The 26,147-nt window shown below is 41.6% G+C and overlaps 1 protein-coding gene across 5 annotated transcripts in view; it reads right to left on the reverse strand.

Annotated features, from left to right (window-relative positions):
- Positions 1-26,147, reverse strand: part of CkIIbeta (casein kinase II subunit beta) — a 598,395-nt gene that overhangs the window by 163,264 nt on the left and 408,984 nt on the right. For 2 of the 5 annotated variants that reach the window (XM_071672999.1, XM_071673000.1), the window contains exon 2: positions 17,363-17,512. The exons of the other annotated variants lie outside the window; for them this stretch is intronic. The gene's annotated coding sequence lies outside the window, so the exon portion shown is untranslated. The remainder of the gene's footprint in view (positions 1-17,362; positions 17,513-26,147) is intronic. 5 annotated transcript variants of the gene reach the window in all.

Below are 26,147 nucleotides of genomic sequence, written 5' to 3' on the forward strand. Positions count from 1 at the left end.
GCTCCCAAAATTTTCGCCCCCTCCCCCACCCTATGATCCACTTCCGCTTCCATGGTTCCATCCGCTGACAGATCCACTCCCAGATATCTAAAACACTTCACTTCCTCCAGTTTTTCACCATTCAAACTCACCTCCCAATTGACTTGACCCTCAACCCTACTGTACCTAATAACCTTGCTCTTATTCACATTTACTCTTAACTTTCTTCTTCCACACACTTTACCAAACTCCGTCACCAGCTTCTGCAGTTTCTCACATGAATCCGCCACCAGCGCTGTATCATCAGCGAACAACAACTGACTCACTTCCCAAGCTCTCTCATCCCCAACAGACTTCATACTTGCCCCTCTTTCCAAGACTCTTGCATTTACCTCCCTAACAACCCCATCCATAAACAAATTAAACAACCATAGAGACATCACACACCCCTGCCGCAAACCTACATTCACTGAGAACCAATCACTTTCCTCTCTTCCTACACGTACACATGCCTTACATCCTCGATAAAAACTTTTCACTGCTTCTAACAACTTGCCTCCCACACCATATATTCTTAATACCTTCCACAGAGCATCTCTATCAACTCTATCATATATATATATATATATATATTTTTTTTTTTTTTTTTTTTTTTTTATACTTTGTCGCTGTCTCCCGCGTTTGCGAGGTAGCGCAAGGAAACAGACGAAAGAAATGGCCCAACCCCCCCCCCCCATACACATGTACATACACACGTCCACACACGCAAATATACATACCTACACAGCTTTCCATGGTTTACCCCAGACGCTTCACATGCCTTGATTCAATCCACTGACAGCACGTCAAACCCTGTATACCACATCGCTCCAATTCACTCTATTCCTTGCCCTCCTTTCACCCTCCTGCATGTTCAGGCCCCGATCACACAAAATCTTTTTCACTCCATCTTTCCACCTCCAATTTGGTCTCCCTCTTCTCCTCGTTCCCTCCACCTCCGACACATATATCCTCTTGGTCAATCTTTCCTCACTCATTCTCTCCATGTGCCCAAACCATTTCAAAACACCCTCTTCTGCTCTCTCAACCACGCTCTTTTTATTTCCACACATCTCTCTTACCCTTACGTTACTTACTCGATCAAACCACCTCACACCACACATTGTCCTCAAACATCTCATTTCCAGCACATCCATCCTCCTGCGCACAACTCTATCCATAGCCCACGCCTCGCAACCATACAACATTGTTGGAACCACTATTCCTTCAAACATACCCATTTTTGCTTTCCGAGATAATGTTCTCGACTTCCACACATTTTTCAAGGCTCCCAAAATTTTCGCCCCCTCCCCCACCCTATGATCCACTTCCGCTTCCATGGTTCCATCCGCTGACAGATCCACTCCCAGATATCTAAAACACTTCACTTCCTCCAGTTTTTCTCCATTCAAACTCACCTCCCAATTGACTTGACCCTCAACCCTACTGTACCTAATAACCTTGCTCTTATTCACATTTACTCTTAACTTTCTTCTTCCACCCACTTTACCAAACTCAGTCACCAGCTTCTGCAGTTTCTCACATGAATCAGCCACCAGCGCTGTATCATCAGCGAACAACAACTGACTCACTTCCCAAGCTCTCTCATCCCCAACAGACTTCATACTTGCCCCTCTTTCCAAAACTCTTGCATTTACCTCCCTAACAACCCCATCCATAAACAAATTAAACAACCATGGAGACATCACACACCCCTGCCGCAAACCTACATTCACTGAGAACCAATCACTTTCCTCTCTTCCTACACGTACACATGCCTTACATCCTCGATAAAAACTTTTCACTGCTTCTAACAACTTTCCTCCCACACCATATATTCTTAATACCTTCCACAGAGCATCTCTATCAACTCTATCATATGCCTTCTCCAGATCCATAAATGCTACATACAAATCCATTTGCTTTTCTAAGTATTTCTCACATACATTCTTCAAAGCAAACACCTGATCCACACATCCTCTACCACTTCTGAAACCACACTGCTCTTCCCCAATCTGATGCTCTGTACATGCCTTCACCCTCTCAATCAATACCCTCCCATATAATTTACCAGGAATACTCAACAAACTTATACCTCTGTAATTTGAGCACTCACTCTTATCCCCTTTGCCTTTGTACAATGGCACTATGCACGCATTCCGCCAATCCTCAGGCACCTCACCATGAGTCATACATACATTAAATAACCTTACCAACCAGTCAACAATACAGTCACCCCCTTTTTTAATAGATTCCACTGCAATACCATCCAAACCTGCTGCCTTGCCGGCTTTCATCTTCCGCAAAGCTTTCACTACCTCTTCTCTGTTTACCAAATCATTTTCCCTAACCCTCTCACTTTGCACACCACCTCGACCAAAACACCCTATATCTGCCACTCTATCATCAAACACATTCAACAAACCTTCAAAATACTCACTCCATCTCCTTCTCACATCACCACTACTTGTTATCACCTCCCCATTTGCGCCCTTCACTGAAGTTCCCATTTGCTCCCTTGTCTTACGCACTTTATTTACCTCCTTCCAGAACATATTTTTATTCTCCCTAAAATTTAATGATACTCTCTCACCCCAACTCTCATTTGCCCTTTTTTTCACCTCTTGCACCTTTTTTTTTTTTTTTTTGCTTTGTCGGTCTCCCGCGTTTGCGAGGTAGCACAAGGAAACAGACGAAAGAAATGGCACAACCCACCCCCATACACATGTATATACATACGTCCACACACGCAAATATACATACCTACACAGCTTTCCATGGTTTACCCCAGACGCTTCACATGCCTTGATTCAATCCACTGACAGCACGTCAACTCCGGTATACCACATCGCACCAATTCACTTTATTCCTTGCCCTCCTTTCACCCTCCTGCATGTTCAGGCCCCGATCACACAAAATCTTTTTCACTCCATCTTTCCACCTCCAATTTGGTCTCCCTCTTCTCCTCGTTCCCTCCACCTCCGACACATATATCCTCTTGGTCAATCTTTCCTCACTCATTCTCTCCATGTGCCTAAACCATTTCAAAACACCCTCTTCTGCTCTCTCAACCACGATCTTTTTATTTCCACACATCTCTCTTACCCTTACATTACTTACTCGATCAAACCACCTCACACCACACATTGTCCTCAAACATCTCATTTCCAGCACATCCTCCCTCCTGCGCACAACTCTATCCATAGCCCACACCTCGCAACCATACAACATTGTTGGAACCCCTATTCCTTCAAACATACCCATTTTTGCCTTCCGAGATAATGTTCTCGACTTCCACACATTCTTCAAGGCTCCCAGGATTTTCGCCCCCTCCCCCACCCTATGATTCACTTCCTCTTCCATGGTTCCATCCGCTGCCAGATCCACTCACAGATATCTAAAACACTTTACTTCCTCCAGTTTTTCTCCATTCAAACTTACCTCCCAATTGACTTGACCCTCAACCCTACTGTACCTAATAACCTTGCTCTTATTCACATTTACTCTTAACTTTCTTCTTTCACACACTTTACCAAACTCAGTCACCAGCTTCTGCAGTTTCTCACATGAATCAGCCACCAGCGCTGTATCATCAGCGAACAACAACTGACTCACTGTGTGTATGTTTATGTAGTATACATATATATTTCTTTATTTCCTTTTATTTCACTCTGTCACTGTCTCCGGCGTTAGTGAGGTAGCGCAAGGAAACAGACGAAAGAATGGTCCAACCCACCCACATACACATGTATATACATACACGTCCAAACACGCAGATACACACACCTATAAACATCAACGTATACATATATATACACACACAGACATATACATATATACACATGTACATAATTCATACTGTCTGCCTTTATTCATTCCCATCGCCACCCTGCCACACTTGTGAGAGGTAGCACAAGGAAAAGACAACAAAGGCCACTTTCGTTCACATTCAGTCTCTAGCTGTCATGTAATAATGCAATGAAACCACAGCTCCCTTTCAACATCCAGGACCCACAGAACTTTCCATGGTTTACCCCAGACGCTTCACATGCCCTAGTTTCATCCATTGACAGCATGTTGACCACGGTATACCACATCATTCCAATTCACTCTATTCCTTGCACACCTTTCACCCTCTTGCATGTTCCGGCCCCGATCAATTTACTTGCCCCTCAACCCTACTGTACCTAATAACCTTGCTCTTATTCATATTTACTTTCAGCTTTCTTCTTTCACACACTTTACCAAACTCAGTCACCAGCTTCTGCACTCTCACACGAATCAGCCACCAGTGCTGTATCACCAGCGAACAACAACTGACTCGCTTCCCAAGCTCTTTCATACACAACAGACTGCATACTTGCCCCTCTTTCCACAACTCTTGCATTCACCTTCCTAACAACCCCATCCATACACAAATTAAACAACCATGGAGACATCACACACCCCTGCCGCAAACCTACATTCACCGAAAACCAATCACTTTCCTCTCTTCCTACACGTACACATGCCTTGCATCCTCGATAAAAACTCTTCACTACTTCTAACAACTTGCCTCCCACACCATTAATTCTTAATACCCACCACAGAGCATCTCTATCAACTCTATCATATGCCTTCTCCAGATCCATAAATGCTACAGACAAATCCATTTGCTTTTCTAAGTATTTCTCACATACATTCTTCAAAGCAAACACCTGATCCACACATCCTCTATCACTTCTGAAACCACGCTGCTCTTCCCCAATCTGATGCTCTGTACATGCCTTCATTCTCTTAATCAATACCCTCCCATATAATTTACCAGGAATACTCAACAAACTTATACCTCTGTAATTTGAGCACTCACTCTTATCCCCTTTGCCTTTCTACAATGGCACTATGCAAGCATTCTGCCAATCCTCAGGCACCTCAACATGAGTCATACATACACTAAATAACCTTACCAACCAGTCAACAATACAGGCACTTTTTTAATAAATTCTACTGCAATACCATCCAAACCCACTGCCCTGCCGGCTTTCATCTTCCTCAAAGCTTTTACTACCTCTTCTCTGTTTACCAAATCATTTTCCCTAACCCTCTCACTTTGCACACCACCTCAACCAAAACACCTTATATCTACCACTCTATCATCATATACATTCAACAAACCTTCAAAATACTCACTCCATCTCCTTCTCACGTCACCACAACTTATCACCTCCCCATTAGCCCCTTCACTGAAGTTCCCATTTGTTCCCTTGTCTTATGCACTTTATTTACCTCCTTCCAAAAAATCTTTTTATTCTCCCTAAAATTTAATGATATTCTCTCACCCCAACTCTCATTTGTCCTCTCTTTCACCTCTTACACCTTTCTCTTGACCTCCTGCCTCTCTTTTATACATCTCCCACTCATTTGTATTATTTCCCTGAAAAAAATCGTCCAAATGCCTCTCTCTTTTCTTTCACTAATAATCTTACTTCTTCATCACACCACTCACTACCCTATCTAATCTGCTCACCTCCCACACTTATCATGGAAGGAGGTAAATAAAGTGCTTAAGACAAGGAAACAAATCAGAACTTCAGTGAAGGGGGGTAATGGGGAGATGACAACAAGTAGTGGTGATGTGAGAAGGAGATGGAGTGAGTATTTTGAAGGTATGTTGAATGTGTTTGATGATAGAGTGGCAGATATAGGATGTTTTGGATGAGGTGGTGTGCAAAGTGAGAGGGTTAGGGAAAATGATTTGGTAAACAGAAAAGAGGTAGTAAAAGCTTGGCGGAAGATAAAAGCCAGCAAGGCAGCAGGTTTGGATGGTATTAAAGTGGAATTTATTAAAAAAGGGGGTGACTGTATCATTGACTGGTTGGTAAGGTTATTTAATGTATGTATGACTCATGGTAAGGTGTCTGAGGATAGGCAGAATGCTTGCATAGTGCCATTGTACAAAGGCAAAGGGGAGTGCTCAAGTTACAGAAGCATAAGTTTGTTGAGTATTCCTGGGAAATTATATGGGAGGGTATTGATTGAGAGGGTGAAGGCATGTACAGAGCATCAGATTGGGGAAGAGCAGTGTGGTTTCAGAAGTGGTAGAGGATGTGTGGATCAGGTGTTTGCTTTGAAGAATGTATGTGAGAAATACTTAGAAAAGCAAATGGATTTGTATGTAGCCTTTATGGATCTGGAGAAGGCATTTAATACAGTTGATAGAGATGCTCTGTGGAAGGTATTAAGAATATATGGTGTGAGAGGCAAGCTGTTAAAAGCACTGAAAACTCTTTATCAAGGATGTAAGGTATGTGTACGTGTAGGAAGAGAGGAAAGTGATTGGTTCTCAGTGAATGTAGGTTTGCGACAGGGGTGTGTGATGTCTCCATGGTTGTTTAACTTGTTTATGGATGGGGTTGTTTGGGAGGTGAATGCAAGAGTTTTGGAAAGAGGGGCTAGTATGCAGTCTGTTGTGGATGAGAGAGCTTGGGAAGTGAGTCAGTTGTTGTTCGCTGATGATACAGTGCTGGTGGCTGATTCATGTGAGAAAGTGCAGAAGCTGGTGACGAGTTTGGTAAAGTGTGTGAAAGAAGAAAGCTGAGAGCAAATGTGAATAAGAGCAAGGTTATTAGGTACAGTAGGGTTGAGGGTCATGTTAATTGGGAGTAAGTGTGAATGGAGAAAAACTGGAGGAAGTGAAGTGTTTTAGATAACTGGGAGTGGATCTGGCAGCGGATGGAACCATGGAAGTGGAAGTGAATCATAGGGTGGGGGAGGGGGCAAAAATTCTGGGAGCATTGAAGAATGTGTGGAAGTAGAGAACATTATCTCGGAAAGCAAAAATGGGTATGTATGAAAGAATAGTGGTTCCAACAAACCACTAATGTTATATGGTTGCAAGGCATGGGCTATGGATAGAGTTCTGTGGAGGAGGGAGGATGCGCTGGAAATGAGATGTCTGAGGACAATATGTGGTGTGAGGTGGTTTGATCGAGTAAGTAATGATAGGGTAAGAGAGATGTGTGGTAATAAAGAGTGTGGTTGAGAGAGCAGCGGAGAGTGTTTTGAAATGGTTTGGTCACATAGAGAGAATGAGTGAGGAAAGATTGACCAAGAGGATATATGTGTCAGAGGTGGAGGGAACAAGGAGAAGTCGGAGACCAAATTGGAGGTGGAAAGATGGAGTGAAAAAGACTGAGTGATCAGGGCCTGAACATGCAGGAGGGTGAAAGGCATGCAAGGAATAGAGTAAATTGGAACGATGTGGTATACTGGGGTCGATGTGCTGTCAATGGATTGAACTAGGGCATGTGAAGCGTCTGGGGTAAACCATGGAAAGTTCTGTGGGGCCTGGATGTGGAAAGGGAGCCATGGTTTCGGTGCATTATTACATGACAGCTAGAGACTGAGAGTGAGCGAATGTGGCCTTCGTTGTTCTTTCCTAGCGTTACCTCGCACACATGACGGGGGAGGGAGTTGTTATTTCATGTGTGGCGGGGTGGCAATAGGAATGAATAAAGGTAGAGAGTATGAACTATGTACATGTGTATATATGTATATATCTGTGTGTATATATATATATGTATACGTTGAGATGTATAGGTATGTATATTTGCGTGTATGGACATGTATGTATATATATATGTGTATGTGGGTGGGTTGGGCCATTCTTTCGTCTGTTTCCTTGCACTACCTTTGTAACGCGGGAGACAGCGACAAAGCAAAATAAATAAATATATATCCGTATATAAGCGTGTATGGGCGTGTACATACATACATATATATATATATATATATATATATATATATATATATATATATATATATATATAGGTATAAGTTTGTTGAGTATTCCTGGTAAATTATATGGGAGGGTATTGATTGAGAGGGTGAAGGCATGTACAGAGCATCAGATTGGGGAAGAGCAGTGTGGTTTCAGAAGTGGTAGAGGATGTGTGGATCAGGTGTTTGCTTTGAAGAATGTATGTGAGAAATACTTAGAAAAGCAAATGGATTTGTATGTAGCATTTATGGATCTGGAGAAGGCATATGATAGAGTTGATAGAGATGCCCTGTGGAAGGTATTAAGAATATATGGTGTGGGAGGAAAGTTGTTAGAAGCAGTGAAAAGTTTTTATCGAGGATGTAAGGCATGTGTACGTGTAGGAAGAGAGGAGAGTGATTGGTTCTCGGTGAATGTAGGTTTGCGGCAGGGGTGTGTGATGTCTCCATGGTTGTTTAATTTGTTTATGGATGGGGTTGTTAGGGAGGTAAATGCAAGAATTTTGGAAAGAGGGGCAAGTATGAAGTCTGTTGGGGATAAGAGAGCTTGGGAAGTGAGTCAGTTGTTGTTCGCTGATGATACAGCGCTGGTGGCTGATTCATGTGAGAAACTGCAGAAGCTGGTGACTGAGTTTGGTAAAGTGTGTGGAAGAAGAAAGTTAAGAGTAAATGTGAATAAGAGCAAGGTTATTAGGTACAGTAGGGTTGAGGGTCAAGTCAATTGGGAGGTGAGTTTGAATGGAGAAAAACTGGAGGAAGTGAAGTGTTTTAGATATCTGGGAGTGGATCTGGCAGTGGATGGAACCATGGAAGCGCAAGTGGATCATAGGGTGGGGGAGGGGGCGAAAATTCTGGGGCCTTGAAGAATGTGTGGAAGTCGAGAACATTATCTCGGAAAGCAAAAATGGGTATGTTTGAAGGAATAGTGGTTCCAACAATGTTGTATGGTTGCGAGGCGTGGGCTATGGATAGAGTTGTGCGCAGGAGGGTGGATGTGCTGGAAATGAGATGTTTGAGGACAATGTGTGGTGTGAGGTGGTTTGATCGAGTGAGTAACGTAAGGGTAAGAGAGATGTGTGGAAATAAAAAGAGCGTGGTTGAGAGAGCAGAAGAGGGTGTTTTGAAGTGGTTTGGGCACATGGAGAGAATGAGTGAGGAAAGATTGACCAAGAGGATATATGTGTCGGAGGTGGAGGGAACGAGGAGAAGAGGGAGACCAAATTGGAGGTGGAAAGATGGAGTGAAAAAGATTTTGTGTGATCGGGGCCTGAACATGCAGGAGGGTGAAAGGAGGGCAAGGAATAGAGTGAATTGGAGCGATGTGGTATACCGGGGTTGACGTGCTGTCAGTGGATTGAATCAAGGCATGTGAAGCGTCTGGTGTAAACCATGGAAAGCTGTGTAGGTATGTATATTTGCGTGTGTGGACGTATGTATATACATGTGTATGGGGGGGGTTGGGCCATTTCTTTCGTCTGTTTCCTTGCGCTACCTCGCAAACGCGGGAGACAGCGACAAAGTATAATAAATATAAATAAATATATATATATATATATATATATATATATACATACAGTTGATAGAGATGCTCTGTGGAAGGTATTAAGAATGTATGGTGTGGGAGGCAGGTTGTTAGAAGCGGTGAAAAGTTTTTATCGAGGATGTAAGGCATGTGTCCGTGTAGGAAGAGAGGAAGGTGATTGGTTCTCAGTGAATGTAGGTTTGCGGCAGGGGTGTGTGATGTCTCCATGGTTGTTTCATTTGTTTATGGATGGGGTTGTTAGGGAGGTGAATGCAACAGTTTGGAAAGAGGGGCAAGTATGTAGTCTGTTGTGGATGAGAGAGAGAGAGAGAGAGAGCTTGGGAAGCGAGTCTGTTGTTGTTCGCTGATTATCCAGCACTGGTGATTGATTTGTGCAAGAAACTGCAGAAGCTGGTGACTGAGTTTGGTAAAGTGTGTGAAAGAAGAAAGCTGAGAGTAAATGTGAATAAGAGCAAGGTTATTAGGTACAGTAGGGTTGAGGGACAAGTCAATTGGGAGGTAAGTTTCAATGGAGAAAAACTGGAGGAAGTAAAGTGTTTTAGATATCTGTGAGTGGATTTGGCAGCAGATGGAACCATGGAAGCAGAAGTGAATCATAGGGTGGGGGAGGGGGCGAAAGTTCTGGGAGCGTTGAGGAATGTGTGGTAGTCGAAAACATTATCTCGGAAAGCAAAAATGGGCATGTCTGAAGGAATAGTGGTTCCAACAATGTTATATGGTTGCGAGTCGTGGGCTATAGATAGAGTTGTGCGGAGGAGGGTGGATGTGCTGGAAACGAGATGTTTGAGGACAATATGTGGTGTGAGGTGGTTTGATCAAGTAATAATAGGGTAAGAGAGACGTGTGGTAATAAAAAGAGTGTGGTTGAGAGAGCAGAAGAGGGTGTGTTGAAATGGTTTGGTCACATGGAGAGAATGACTGAGGAAAGATTGACCAAGAGGTTAAATGTGTCAGAGGTAGAGGGAACAAGGAGAAGTGGGAGACCAAATTGGTGGTGGAAAGATGGAGTGAAAAAGATTTTGAGTGATAAGGGCCTGAGCATGCAGGACGGTGAAAGGTGTGCAAGAAATAGTGTGAATTGGAACTATGTGGTGCACCGGGGTTGATGTGCTGTCAATGGATTGAACCAGGGCATGTGAAGCGTCTGGGGTAAACCATGGAAAGTTCTGTGGGGCCTGGATGTGGAAAGGGAGCTGTGATTTCAGTGCATTAATACATGACAGTCAGAGACTGAATGTGAAGGAAAGTGGCCTTTGTTGTCTTTTCCTAGTGCTACCTCGCGCACATTTGGGGGAAGGGGGTGGTTATTTTCATGTGTGGCGGGCTGATGATGGGAATGAATAAAGGCAGACAGTATGAATTATAAGCATGTGTATATATGTATATGTCTGTGTGTGTGTATATATATGTATACGTTGAGATGTATAGGTATGTATATTTGCGTGTGTGGATGTATATACATGTGTATGTGGGTGGGTTGGGCCATTCTTTCGTCTGTTTCCTTGCACTACCTCGTTAACGCGGGACACTGCGACAAAGCAAAATTTATAAAATAAATATATTGTTACGAACACGTGTGTCCACATGTTCGTATATTTGAGTATGGTGTATCTCTGTGTATGGTGTGCCTTGGTGTAGGGTGTGGTTGCTATCGGCTCGGATCTCACTTCCCTGACCATATTAGATGTCCTAGCAATTATGTTTTGAAGCCGATGTTGACCAGTCCTCTAGTACCCAAACTCTTGTCAACCGCGTCAGGTCAAGGCGTGGGGCCAGCTGCGGGGTATGTCATCCTGTACGTTCGCTGCTGTCATGGACAAGGGAGCAAAGAAGTTTGCATATGTGGGCCGGACCTTAGGTCTCCTTCAGCCAATCACATCAAGATGAGGGCGTGACAATCAGTCTTTTGACCTATCAAGGGTAATTGTGTCATTCTGACCTATCGTAGCAATAGGTGGCAGGTCAAGGCATGGCTAGCTGTTCCTGCCTTGCTGGTCCTTCAGATCAAAAGCTCAGACAATCGTCTAGGAGTCGATTCCTTAAGCAGTCCCAAGCCAAGCAAGGTAAGGTAATGTAAGCTTTCCTGTCTTGAACCCCATAGCCACCGCTGCCCTAGTTTGTAAGATGTTACTGTGTCACGTCAGGTTTAGCTAAGTGTAACAATGATGTTTACTGTGTCACGTCAGGTCTAACTAATTGTAATCTATCAAACAGTCATAAAGGAAAGATCTCTCCTGGTTTGAAATCTTATCTGGAATGTTAACTCATGTTCAATGTTAAACTCATGTTCAGTGTTAACGTAAATGATTTGTGCCTGATTTGTGTGTTCACCTTGTACATCTGAATTCTTTCATTATAAGTAATTCTAACCCTGGTGTTTGTTTTAATCCCATAACGTTAAGATAGCATTATCCTGAGTTGTGCAATATAACAAATCTAACGTCCTTGCAAAGAAAAGGATTAGTATAGTATTTGTAACATATATATATTACTGGCGACCTTGCTCGAATAAGCACTGAGTTTGTAACATACAAATTGGCGACCTCGCCAGGATATTTCTTGCCTTAACAGAATCTCTTTCCTTGATTCGTTAACCTTGTCATTGACAGTGCTGGCGTTGACCAGTGTAATGATTATGAGGTCATGAAGAAACCTGGTCATATTTATGTCAAGTATTTTTGCATAAGGGCGGTTTATGCACGCAGTGGCTACGCTCCAAGCTTGGTACGGAGAAACGTTTGCAGGGTTCCGATAGCGAAGGAAAGTCCGGTAATAATGTAATCCCACCTGAATCTGCTACCTTGCCGGTAACTCATAAAAGTCAGGGGAAATACTCAGAGTTAAGATTTGCTTTTGCTGTGGCAAGGTTGGGCACCAGGTGAGTGATTGCTGGGTGCAGGAGAAGGAATCCAGAGACTCTACTCCTTTAAATTTTAAATGTAGGCCCGTGAGTCTCTTCTTAATTCTAGGGTCAATTTAGTAAAGTAGGCGAGGCTATTCCCACTCTTAGGAAAGTGAGGGGTTGCGAGACTGCTGATTAACCTGTCCTTATTATAGGATCTGTTCTGTGGGAACTACATGCATTCCTGTTAGAGGGCTATGTTAGTAGATGTGGTGTACAACAAAAAGTGACCGTATTACAGGATTCTGGTGCGTTACAGTCTCTGATGTTGGATGGCTTGGTGCCATGAGAAGAGTTAGGAGACCAAGTCTTGCTGTATGGACAATCGGGTCCCAAGGAAGCTCCACTAGTCGATGTGAGAGTAGAAATAGATTTCTTCACAGACCATGACCTTGTAGGTATTGTAGATACATTGCCTGTCTTAGACGTGGACTTTGTGTTAGGCAGTGACCTAGGAGGTGGGAAGATGAACCCAGTGCCGGTGTTGCCTACGGGCCCGGTGAAGTCCACGGAGACAGTGCAGCTTGAAGAAGAGGTACCACAGATAGTCTACAACCACAATGGTGCCAGGTCCAGGACAGCTGGCACGGCAGGCCGTGTGCCTGAGGACATAGCCATTGAAACGCAAGGAGTGAAAACTCTCCCTGAGAGTGAGACCTGAGGAGGTGGTGTTCAGTGTCATGTAATGGGGAAGACGAGGAGTGGCAGGCAGTTAACCAGGTGTTAGTGCCGCGTCCCTACAAGAGGGAGATTTTTTGAAGCTTGTGCATGACTCAAGCTTTGCCAGTCATTTAGGGGTGAGGAAGACCCTGGACCGAGTGTGGCGAAATGTATATTGGCCTGGTGTCTGCCGGGATGTCGCTCCGTGTTGGGAAAGCCTTTTCAGAAGGTCTCAATTCAGAAATGTAGAGACGGGCGAGTTCATATTCCCCATTTGAAGGTCTGTTTGACCGAGTTATAGTTGACATTGTGGGCCCATTGCCAAGAACCTCCTCCGGCCACTGTTACACTCTTCTTGAGAGTGAGACCAGCGAGAGGAAGCTGTGTGATACCCTCTCTCCTGGTGTAGACTCTGCTGTGACGGAGGATTTGAGGACGTCTTCTGAGGATGAAATTAGTGAGAAGCTGTGTGATACCTCCTGTGCTAGTTTCAAGTCCGTACAAGAGTCAGTGGGTGAGACTGAGGATTCGTCTCGAGCCCACTCAAGAGACTCAGGATTTGAGGACATCTTCTGAGGATGAAATCAGTGAGGAGAAGCTGTGTGATACCTCCTGTGCTGGTTTCAAGTCCGTACAAGAGTCAGTGGGTGAGACTGAGGATTTGTCACGAGCCCATTCAAGAGAGAGTCGGGAATGAAGGACGAGGTGGCCTGACACATGGTCTCGATTTAGAAGTGTAGAGACAGGCGACGAGGTGTGGCTTCTACTACAGCAGCCAGGTCAACCCTTGGCTATCCGTTTTCAGGGTCCCTACACCATTATCCGGAGCGTAGGAGACTCAAATTATCTTGTCTCTACCCCCAATAGGTGCAGATGTCGGAGATTATGCCACATCAACATGCTTAAACCATATCTCAGTAGTGACCTCCTCCTTTGAACCGACAGTGCCAGTCTGCATCATCCTACGTCCAGCGGTGCTTGGGAGAGCCGTGGGTGACGAAGTTTACAACGTAGCTGTGAATGTCTCGGAAACTTGGGAAGACGGAGGGTCGAACATGAAGTAGGAAGGCAAAACAACGTTAGCGGAGGTCCGGCTTGCTGTCAGTCGGTGAGGATTGAAGCCATGATATGGACGTAGGAGAAGCTTTAGCACCTGCCTGGGAAGTGACGGGTAAAAAGGTCTGCCCTCCTGTCGATGTACCCAGAGTTTTGCCAGAGGTTTGTCAGTTCCCTCCTTCCACCGACCGTAAGGGTCCAAGTATTAGCCCGTGGATGAGTGCCCCCGATCTCAGAGAGAACCGAGACGTTTTATGGGTATAGTTGGGTATTACAGAATGTTTATTAGTAACTTTTCACAGTTGCAATCCCCTTGACAGATTTATTAAAGAAAGATGTCAGATCTATGTAGAATGAGCAGTGTGAGAAGCCTCTCTCATCAGTTAGGAACTCTACTTTGTAACTGTTATATTTTGCAGGCTTCAACCAGATTAGCTGTGAATGCCAGTGATGTTGATGCTGGTGAGGTCCTCATGCAGGAGGACAGAGAGAAGGTTGAGCCCAAACAGATAGCCCCATCATGGAGAAGGAACCTTCATCTGTTATTTGTAATATAACCCTTTCCATATATTTGTGTCCTTCAGACAATAATTTTAGAGTGTACTGACTACCAACCCCTTTCAAAATGTTAAGTTACGGGATTGGAGTCAGAAATTAATCAGGTGGGCCTTGTTTCTTTCAAGAGTATAATTTAGATATTCACCATATTGCCTGCGCACATAATGTGTTAGCTGATTGTTTATCCCACTCTTAGCGTGAGAAAATTCCTCTTCCTGGAATTTTCTCCTTTAAGGAGGGGGGTGTTACGAACACGTGTGTGTGTCCACATGTTTGTATATTTGAGTATGGTGTATCTCTGTGTATGGTGTGCCTTGGTGTAGGGTGTGGTTGCTATCGGCTCGGATCTCACTTCCCTGACCGTGTTAATTGTCCTAGCAATTATGTTTTTCCCTCACCACCATCAGCATTTCTAGGGTTGGAGAGGTTCCCTTCCACTTAATAGCTGGTCCTGAGATAGAAGATGATGCTGGACGTTTGGATGCCATGTTAACAAACACAAAAACAGTCGGTTGCAGGAAAGTCAAATTATCAGGTATACCCAAATCACACAGATCCAACCACTGCGAGACTGATCCACTGGCAGGAATGAGGCATGCTCCACCTATGACCCACACCTACTCCATCAGCCAACCCTCACTGATGTTTTGGAACACTTTCTACCATGCTGATACTCCCTCACCAGCATCACTGGATTTCTAGCCATTTTTCTATGGTCGGAGCACTTCTCTTGCATTTAATTGCCGATTCTGGGGCAAAAGATGTTGCTGGACATTTGGATGCCATATCAACAAATGCAAACGCAGCAGATTGCAGGTAAATCACATGAACAGGTATACACAAACTGCACCAGTAGCACAGATCAGCACACAATGATGGTAAACACAACAATGACAAGCTGGCTGGGACATAGTGTGTTACACCCAGGATCCATGCTCACTCCACTCAACAACCTCTGAGGAAGTTATAATGCACTTTATACTACACACACACAAATTCTAGTAAATTCTGACTGGATACAAAGAAGAACTGGTAGAAGTAGGTTCCTCACATAACAGTGTAACTGCATATAGTGATCCCACATAAAATGAGGACTGTATATTCAGTGTTTTACCCATGTTTTACATATGGAGGAGAACTAATATATGCAAGCAAATAAGCACTACTTAATGCACAACTCCATCTTTTTGGGGCTTAAAAGGTTCCTCTTGTGCTTTGTACTAGACATACACAGCTTTGGGGGGGCTGTCAAGCAATTGCTGACAATGCTTGAAAGGGGTTAATGTCCACAATAGTAATCCAGGATGCAAAAAAAATACACAAAATTGCAAGACCAGCATAAAACACTATACCAGAAAGCACATGGAAAATGATAATCACCAGTACCACAAAAAAATAGGTGGCAAGTACACCAATTGCTGTGGCAGAGGGAATGAGAATTGAAATATTTCTATATATCTTTTTTCTTCTTTCTAAACTTTTGTCTGATAAGCAAAGGCTGCCAACCGAAACTGAAAAACATAAGTTGCTTTGAAAATTGTCTCAAAAACATAACTGAGATTTTGCATAGAATAAAGTGAATTGAAACGATGTGGTATACCGAGGACAATGCATTATCATTTTACCAGGGCATGTAAAGTGTCTGGGATAAACCATGGAAAGGTCTGTAGGGCCTGGATGTAGATAGGGAGTTGTGATTTTGGTGCATTACACATGACCGTTATTGACTGAGTGTGAATGAATGTGGCCTTTTTTTTTTTATCTGTTTTCCTGGCACTACCTCGCTGAAGCGGGGGGGTAGCAATGTTATTTCCTGTGTGGCGGGGTAACGACAGGAATGGCTGAAGGCAAGGAAATATGAATATGTACAGGTGTACATATATATGTCTGTGTATGTGTATGTATATGTTATGTATATGTGCGTGTATAGGCGTTAATGTTTATATGAGTGTATGTGAGTGGATGGACCATTCTTCATGTGTTTCCTGGCACTACCTTGCTGATGCAGGAAACAGCAATTAAGTATAATAACAACAATAATAATAATAGTAATAATAATTAATAATAATTTTTTTCATTGATATTCGCCATTTCCCGCATTAGCGAGGTAGCATTAAGAACAGAGGACTGAGCCTTAGAAAGAACATCCTAACCTGGTCCCCCTCGCTGTTCCCTCCCTTGGAAAATTTAAAAACATGAAGGGAGGGTTTCCAGCCCCCTGCTCCCTCCCCTTTCAGTTGCCTTTTACGACACGCAGGGAGTATGAAGAAAGTATTCTTTCTCCCCTTTCCCCAGGGATGATAATAATAATTAATAATAATAATAATAATAATAATACATGTGTGCATTTCTTTTTTTTTCCCAGAAAAAAGTCTTTTCAATGGTAAAACACAAACTTAAGAGACTATTCTTAAAATTTATAGGTCCTGAAAACTATCATAATGGGGGCACCACACTAAATATCTATAGTAGCCACAATCCTTGAATTTAATGAGTGAGGCCATTCCATACTTGCTGACTTGAAAAGTTCTCACTGTCAGTGATATGGTATACCCAAACTATCCTAAAAATGCTTCTACAAATGATGAAGGCAAAAAAGATATTAGCCCTCTAAATACAAAATCATAATCTAAACACATGAGAATGGTGAGCCTCAGCACTTGACCACGCACAGAGCAAGTCCAGTAGCTACACCACCCTCTCCTCATGCAACCCTATAGTTTTTCTAAACTTGCCTGACATCAGCTTCTCCTCATGCAGAAATTAGAATGTATTTGCGAATACAGTATACTCACTGAAAATGCTCATTAAATAACATTTATAAAAATTTTTGTTAAATTGCTATTAGTGTATGCATGAAAACTTACTACTTTACAGAATCTTCGTCAAAAGGAGGACTTTGGCATCAGCTGGGAATGGAACTCCCCTTTTACTACGGAAACCTATCTTCGTTTATACCCAATTCACTTATACTGCCGCTTTCTAGGAATGCAACCCTCGGAATAAATGTGGGACACCTGTAATAATAATAATAATAATAATATAAGATAATAACAGCAATATTGACATTAATATTAATTTTTCATGCTTATTTCTTTTTCTGCCTTAAAAAGGCATCAGCAATGAAAAATAAGATTGGCCACATTTGCACACATCCATTCTCAAGCTGTGATGTACAATGCACCGAAACCAAAGCCTACTTTCCACAGCAAAGCTCCTCTGGACACTCAATCATTGTCTTCATACAATAACAATAATAATAATAATCAAAATAAATTTTCTTTTTCATACATTCCCCATTTCCCGCATTAGCGAGGTAGCGTTAAGAATAGAGGACTGAGCCTTAGAGGGAATACCCTCACTTCGCTCCTTTCTCTGTTCCTTCTTTTGAAAAATTAAAAAAAAGGGAGGGAGGATTTCTAACCCCATGCTCCCTCCCCTTTCAATCACCTATGACATGCAGGGAATACATGGAAAGTATTCTTTCTCTCCTATCCTCAGAGATAATAATGATAAAAATATTTTTCATATATAATCGCTGTTTCCCGCATCAGAGGTTGTGTCCGGAAACAGACGAAGAATGGCCCATCCACTCATAACCGCCCACATACACACATATACATAACATATACATAAATATACATAAGCAGACATTACATACATACACATGTACATATTCATACTTGCTTGCCTTCATCCATTCCTGTTGCTACACTCCCCTCCCTCACATACACACACACAGGAAAACAGCATATCTATCCTCTGCTTCAGCAAGGCAGTGCCAGGAATACAGACAAAAAGGCCACATTCGTTCACACTCAGTCTCTAGCTGTCATGTGTAATGCACCAAAACCACAGCTCCCTATCCACATCCAGGCCCCACACACCTTTCCATGGTTTACCCCAGACGTTTTACATGCCCCAGTTCAGTCCATTGACAGCACGTCAACCCCAGTATATCACATCATTCCAATTCACTCTATTCCTTGCACACCTCCCACCCTCCTGTATGTTCATGCCCTGATCGCTCAACATCTTTTTCACTCTGTCCTTCTACCTCCAGTTTGGTCTCCTACTTCTCCTTGTTCCCTCCACCTCTGACACATATATCCTCATTATCAACTTTCCTCACTCATTCTGTCCATATGTCCAAACCATTTCAACACACCCTATTCTGCTCTCTCAACCACACCTCTTTCCTCACACCACATATTGTCCTCAAACATTTCATTTCCAACACATCCACCCTCATCTGTACAACCGTCTCTGTAGCTCATGCCTCATAACCATATAACATTGGTGGAATGAGTATTCCTTCAAACATACCCATTTTTGCTCTCTGAGATAACGTTCTCTCCTTCCAAACATTCTTCATCTTTCCCAGAACCTTCACCCCCTCCCCCACCCTGTGACTCACTTCTGCTTCCATGGTTCCATTTTCTGCTAAGTCTATCCCAGATATCTAAAACACTTCACTTTCTCCAATTTTTCTCCATCCAAACTTACATCCAAATTAACTTGTTCCTAAACCCTACTTCTCCTTTCACACACTTTTCCAAATTCAGTCACCAACTTCTGCAGTTTCTCACATGAATCAGCCACTAGAGCTGTATCATTGGCAAACAACAACTGACTTACTTCCCAGGCCCTCTCATCTCCAACAGACTGCCTAACTTCTATTCCAAACCTAGTAAGGTAGGATCAAGAACAAGCAAACAATAGCCTCATTTGAATACATACACTCTCTACAATCATAATTCACTGAAACAGAGCCCATCATCCTCAACCAAAGCTAACAGATTACTTCATGGTTTACCTTTACCATTTCACATGCCCTGGTTTATACCACTAACAGCACATCCATTTGAGATATACCATGTCAAACAATTCTCTCAATCCTGTGTATACCATCTAAACCTCCTTAATGTTCAGGCCCCAATACCCCTAAGCCTTCCCAAAGCCTTCTCAATTTGCACCTTCCCTGTGCTCCCTTCACTTCTGACACACATAGATCCTCGTGTTCTTTTTTGTTCATTCACTTCATGTATCTGAACCATTTCAATACTTCCCTTAGTTAACTCTCTCATTCTGGCTCCACTTACTACCACCTCACTCTTACATTGCTATTCATCATATGATCAACCAGCTTCACACAACATATCAGCTTCAACATTTCATATCAGTATGTCCATACTCTTCTTTTTTCTTTTTGCAGTCATATCCATACAACTCCTGTCAAGACTTCAGTGCAACAGAAATAACTTCAAAGACAAAATTTTGTCTAACATAAAATGACCTCTCCTATGGCAACAATGATTAAAGTTCTAAAGGCCCTGCACCTCTCAGTAACATCTTCCATAATGCATCTATGTCATCATTATCACATACATGATCCTCAATATACCTGCAACCTGAGCCAACTCTTCCTTCCTAACCCCAATAATCCATTTGCTGCCGTACACATTCTAATTAAAAATCTAGGCTACCATTAGTTTGTGATGCATGTGAATATAAATAATTCACAGATGAACCAAAAATCAACAAGAATACAAGAGCCAAAGACAATGAAGAGAGCAGAGACGACTATGAGGAACCTGAACGCAAGTATAGAGGTATCCAGCCCCAACCTGATCTTCAGCTCTCTTGTGATTAATCAACTAGATACTATTACGATCTTCCAGTTCTATACTATCTCAGCTAGATATTTTCAGCCGAGTTAGTGCTTGAATTCAATAAACCACTATGTATTTATCTATTCATTTATCAATAACTTAATCTACCTATAACAGCCTGACTATCAGGTTTCCAGTACCTCAAAGGGAACAATATCACAAGAAAAAGATACCAAAGAATAAGGGAGACAACTTCATATGAAATACAAAATGGGGTGAACAGAAATCTGATGGGGAAGACAGACAATGTTGAAACTGTTGCTGGGGTGGAACAATTCACAGATCAGGAGAGACAGGCAAGGATTTCACATGTGAAAGAGCCAAGAGTCAATGAAAAAGGCCAGGAGAAAATAACAGTAAATGGAGAAATGGGAAAGGGCATGGGAGAGACAGTAAACAAAAGTAGGAAAATAGCTGAACCCAACAGAACACTGTAAAACAAAGCTGATGGTAAACAGGAAGAACAGAGGAAAATGAATAGAGTCAGTCCAGGAGTAAGAAATAAGAAATGGATAAAAGAAATAATAAGATACACACAATATATAAAACAGCTGAAAGGTATGCTACAAGCAGAATGGGAACAGACATGAAAACAAACATAACCCATTTTTAGAAGTACTTAAAGGAACTAACGAGAAACCTGACAAACAAAAACTACAAAATGGGACAACTATGAAAGTATTAGAGTGGCAAAACCATAAGAAAGGCAAACCACCAGAAATTACTATATCAAGTTTAACATCCTTGAATCCTAGGATTAAAAATATCTCAATAATTACACTAAAGGTATCATTATATTACTAATCAACCTGACAGATGCACAACTGAATAAGATAAAAAGCAGACTTAGATGGTTACAAGACCTTTGTAGACACAGAGAAAATCAATTTGGGCAACGCAGAAATCCACAGAATGCAAGCAGCAAGTATGAGGCAAAAGACTTAATGAAAAAGAATGCAAGCAGCAAGTTTAAGGCAAAAGAGTTAATGAAAAAGAATGCAAGCAGCAAGTATGAGGCAAAAGACTTAATGAAAAAGAATGCAAGCAGCAAGTATGAGGCAAAAGACTTAATGAAAAAGAATGCAAGCAGCAAGTATGAGGCAAAAGACTTAATGAAAAAGAATGCAAGCAGCAAGTATGAGGCAAAAGACTTAATGAAAAAGAATGCAAGCAGCAAGTATGAGGCAAAAGACTTAATGAAAAAGAATGCAAGCAGCAAGTATGAGGCAAAAGACTTAATGAAAAAGAATGCAAGCAGCAAGTATGAGGCAAAAGACTTAATGAAAAAGAATGCAAGCAGCAAGTATGAGGCAAAAGACTTAATGAAAAAGAATGCAAGCAGCAAGTATGAGGCAAAAGACTTAATGAAAAAGAATGCAAGCAGCAAGTATGAGGCAAAAGACTTAATGAAAAAGAATGCAAGCAGCAAGTATGAGGCAAAAGACTTAATGAAAAAGAATGCAAGCAGCAAGTATGAGGCAAAAGACTTAATGAAAAAGAATGCAAGCAGCAAGTATGAGGCAAAAGACTTAATGAAAAAGAATGCAAGCAGCAAGTATGAGGCAAAAGACTTAATGAAAAAGAATGCAAGCAGCAAGTATGAGGCAAAAGACTTAATGAAAAAGAATGCAAGCAGCAAGTATGAGGCAAAAGACTTAATGAAAAAGAATGCAAGCAGCAAGTATGAGGCAAAAGACTTAATGAAAAAGAATGCAAGCAGCAAGTATGAGGCAAAAGACTTAATGAAAAAGAATGCAAGCAGCAAGTATGAGGCAAAAGACTTAATGAAAAAGAATGCAAGCAGCAAGTATGAGGCAAAAGACTTAATGAAAAAGAATGCAAGCAGCAAGTATGAGGCAAAAGACTTAATGAAAAAGAATGCAAGCAGCAAGTATGAGGCAAAAGACTTAATGAAAAAGAATGCAAGCAGCAAGTATGAGGCAAAAGACTTAATGAAAAAGAATGCAAGCAGCAAGTATGAGGCAAAAGACTTAATGAAAAAGAATGCAAGCAGCAAGTATGAGGCAAAAGACTTAATGAAAAAGAATGCAAGCAGCAAGTATGAGGCAAAAGACTTAATGAAAAAGAATGCAAGCAGCAAGTATGAGGCAAAAGACTTAATGAAAAAGAATGCAAGCAGCAAGTATGAGGCAAAAGACTTAATGAAAAAGAATGCAAGCAGCAAGTATGAGGCAAAAGACTTAATGAAAAAGAATGCAAGCAGCAAGTATGAGGCAAAAGACTTAATGAAAAAGAATGCAAGCAGCAAGTATGAGGCAAAAGACTTAATGAAAAAGAATGCAAGCAGCAAGTATGAGGCAAAAGACTTAATGAAAAAGAATGCAAGCAGCAAGTATGAGGCAAAAGACTTAATGAAAAAGAATGCAAGCAGCAAGTATGAGGCAAAAGACTTAATGAAAAAGAATGCAAGCAGCAAGTATGAGGCAAAAGACTTAATGAAAAAGAATGCAAGCAGCAAGTATGAGGCAAAAGACTTAATGAAAAAGAATGCAAGCAGCAAGTATGAGGCAAAAGACTTAATGAAAAAGAATGCAAGCAGCAAGTATGAGGCAAAAGACTTAATGAAAAAGAATGCAAGCAGCAAGTATGAGGCAAAAGACTTAATGAAAAAGAATGCAAGCAGCAAGTATGAGGCAAAAGACTTAATGAAAAAGAATGCAAGCAGCAAGTATGAGGCAAAAGACTTAATGAAAAAGAATGCAAGCAGCAAGTATGAGGCAAAAGACTTAATGAAAAAGAATGCAAGCAGCAAGTATGAGGCAAAAGACTTAATGAAAAAGAATGCAAGCAGCAAGTATGAGGCAAAAGACTTAATGAAAAAGAATGCAAGCAGCAAGTATGAGGCAAAAGACTTAATGAAAAAGAATGCAAGCAGCAAGTATGAGGCAAAAGACTTAATGAAAAAGAATGCAAGCAGCAAGTATGAGGCAAAAGACTTAATGAAAAAGAATGCAAGCAGCAAGTATGAGGCAAAAGACTTAATGAAAAAGAATGCAAGCAGCAAGTATGAGGCAAAAGACTTAATGAAAAAGAATGCAAGCAGCAAGTATGAGGCAAAAGACTTAATGAAAAAGAATGCAAGCAGCAAGTATGAGGCAAAAGACTTAATGAAAAAGAATGCAAGCAGCAAGTATGAGGCAAAAGACTTAATGAAAAAGAATGCAAGCAGCAAGTATGAGGCAAAAGACTTAATGAAAAAGAATGCAAGCAGCAAGTATGAGGCAAAAGACTTAATGAAAAAGAATGCAAGCAGCAAGTATGAGGCAAAAGACTTAATGAAAAAGAATGCAAGCAGCAAGTATGAGGCAAAAGACTTAATGAAAAAGAATGCAAGCAGCAAGTATGAGGCAAAAGACTTAATGAAAAAGAATGCAAGCAGCAAGTATGAGGCAAAAGACTTAATGAAAAAGAATGCAAGCAGCAAGTATGAGGCAAAAGACTTAATGAAAAAGAATGCAAGCAGCAAGTATGAGGCAAAAGACTTAATGAAAAAGAATGCAAGCAGCAAGTATGAGGCAAAAGACTTAATGAAAAAGAATGCAAGCAGCAAGTATGAGGCAAAAGACTTAATGAAAAAGAATGCAAGCAGCAAGTATGAGGCAAAAGACTTAATGAAAAAGAATGCAAGCAGCAAGTATGAGGCAAAAGACTTAATGAAAAAGAATGCAAGCAGCAAGTATGAGGCAAAAGACTTAATGAAAAAGAATGCAAGCAGCAAGTATGAGGCAAAAGACTTAATGAAAAAGAATGCAAGCAGCAAGTATGAGGCAAAAGACTTAATGAAAAAGAATGCAAGCAGCAAGTATGAGGCAAAAGACTTAATGAAAAAGAATGCAAGCAGCAAGTATGAGGCAAAAGACTTAATGAAAAAGAATGCAAGCAGCAAGTATGAGGCAAAAGACTTAATGAAAAAGAATGCAAGCAGCAAGTATGAGGCAAAAGACTTAATGAAAAAGAATGCAAGCAGCAAGTATGAGGCAAAAGACTTAATGAAAAAGAATGCAAGCAGCAAGTATGAGGCAAAAGACTTAATGAAAAAGAATGCAAGCAGCAAGTATGAGGCAAAAGACTTAATGAAAAAGAATGCAAGCAGCAAGTATGAGGCAAAAGACTTAATGAAAAAGAATGCAAGCAGCAAGTATGAGGCAAAAGACTTAATGAAAAAGAATGCAAGCAGCAAGTATGAGGCAAAAGACTTAATGAAAAAGAATGCAAGCAGCAAGTATGAGGCAAAAGACTTAATGAAAAAGAATGCAAGCAGCAAGTATGAGGCAAAAGACTTAATGAAAAAGAATGCAAGCAGCAAGTATGAGGCAAAAGACTTAATGAAAAAGAATGCAAGCAGCAAGTATGAGGCAAAAGACTTAATGAAAAAGAATGCAAGCAGCAAGTATGAGGCAAAAGACTTAATGAAAAAGAATGCAAGCAGCAAGTATGAGGCAAAAGACTTAATGAAAAAGAATTCAACCAGTCCCTATGGCGAATGATGAAATTCCCTTGGTAGAGGATCTCAGCTTGCATATGTGAGAGGATGTCACAGCCTCATGACAGGAGTTTGGATAGTCGAAAAAAGATGTAAAATTTGTAGAATTAAGAGAGAAGTAGGCAAAACACAGGAAAAGCGTGGTAGTTGGAAAACAGAACTTCAGCAACATAACAATAAAGATTGGGAACTCAGGGTCCTCGAGATATGCAACAGGAGTTTTGATGTTGGAATAAGCACAGACACCACCTACAAACTGGAATCGCGAGTGGAAATCATAGCTGGATAAAAGAAAGGGGCCATGAAGGACATTATCAAATAACTGGATCTCGGAGAGAAGTAAGTTATTAGGAGAGGCACTGACAGATGGTAGTCAACAGATTCACTATATCCCCTGCACACCTTACACCCCTCCTGATTATCAAGACCCCAAGTACTCAAAAAAAACCTAATTTACTCCATCTGTTCATCCCCCATTCAGTCTCTTTCTTATCCTTATTCCCTCCACTTCTGATGTATCCATTCCCCTTATCAACCTCTCTTCACTCATTATTCCCTCATGTCCAAAACCTTTCGACACAACCTCTTCAACTCTCTCAATCATACTCTTTTTATTACACCTCTCTTGTCCTATCATTCTTACTCAATCAACTCTCCTCACACCACATGCTATCCCAAAACATGTTATTTCCAAAACATTCAGCCTCTTACATACATTTTCATAATTCATAGCTCATGCCTTACATAAATAGACCACCACTATGCTTTCCAACATGCCCATCTTCATGCTCTCAGATACTGACCTCTCTCTTTACACATTCCTCAGTGCTCCCTGGAACTTCATCCACTTCCCAACCCTACAACTCACTTCAGCTCCTGAAGTTCCATTCACTACCATGTCCACTCCATGGTATCTAAAATACTTCACATCTTTCAAGATTTCTCCAACCAAACTCAAACCCCAACTAATCTGTCTATTTCCACTGCTAAACCTAATAACTTAACTTTTATTCACATATACTCTCAACATTCTCCTTTTGTGCATACTCCCAAACCAATTTCTGGAGTTTCCCTCATAAATTTGCCACCAGCACCATGTAATCAACACACAAGTGAATAAATTCCCAGGCCCCCCACATCCCCAAAAGGCTACATACCTGCCCCTCTGTCCAAAACCCTTGCATTCACTTCCCTCACCAACCCATCCACACCATTTAACAACCACAGTGACATCACACACCCCTGACAGAGACTCACCTTTACCTGGAACCAATCGCCCTCCTCTCTAATTCTTCACACAAATGCATTATTCTCCATATAAAAGCTCCAAACTGCTTCTCTAATGGCTTTCCTCATACACCACATATTCATAACATCCTTCCAAAAAGCATCTCTGTCAACCCTATCATAAGCCTTCTCAAGATCCATAAAATCCACGTGCAAATCCTGCGGTATTTCTCACTCACCCTCTAACAC

The sequence above is a fragment of the Panulirus ornatus genome, chromosome 18 (genome assembly GCF_036320965.1).
Source record: "Panulirus ornatus isolate Po-2019 chromosome 18, ASM3632096v1, whole genome shotgun sequence".
In the NCBI taxonomy this organism is placed as follows: domain Eukaryota; kingdom Metazoa; phylum Arthropoda; class Malacostraca; order Decapoda; family Palinuridae; genus Panulirus; species Panulirus ornatus.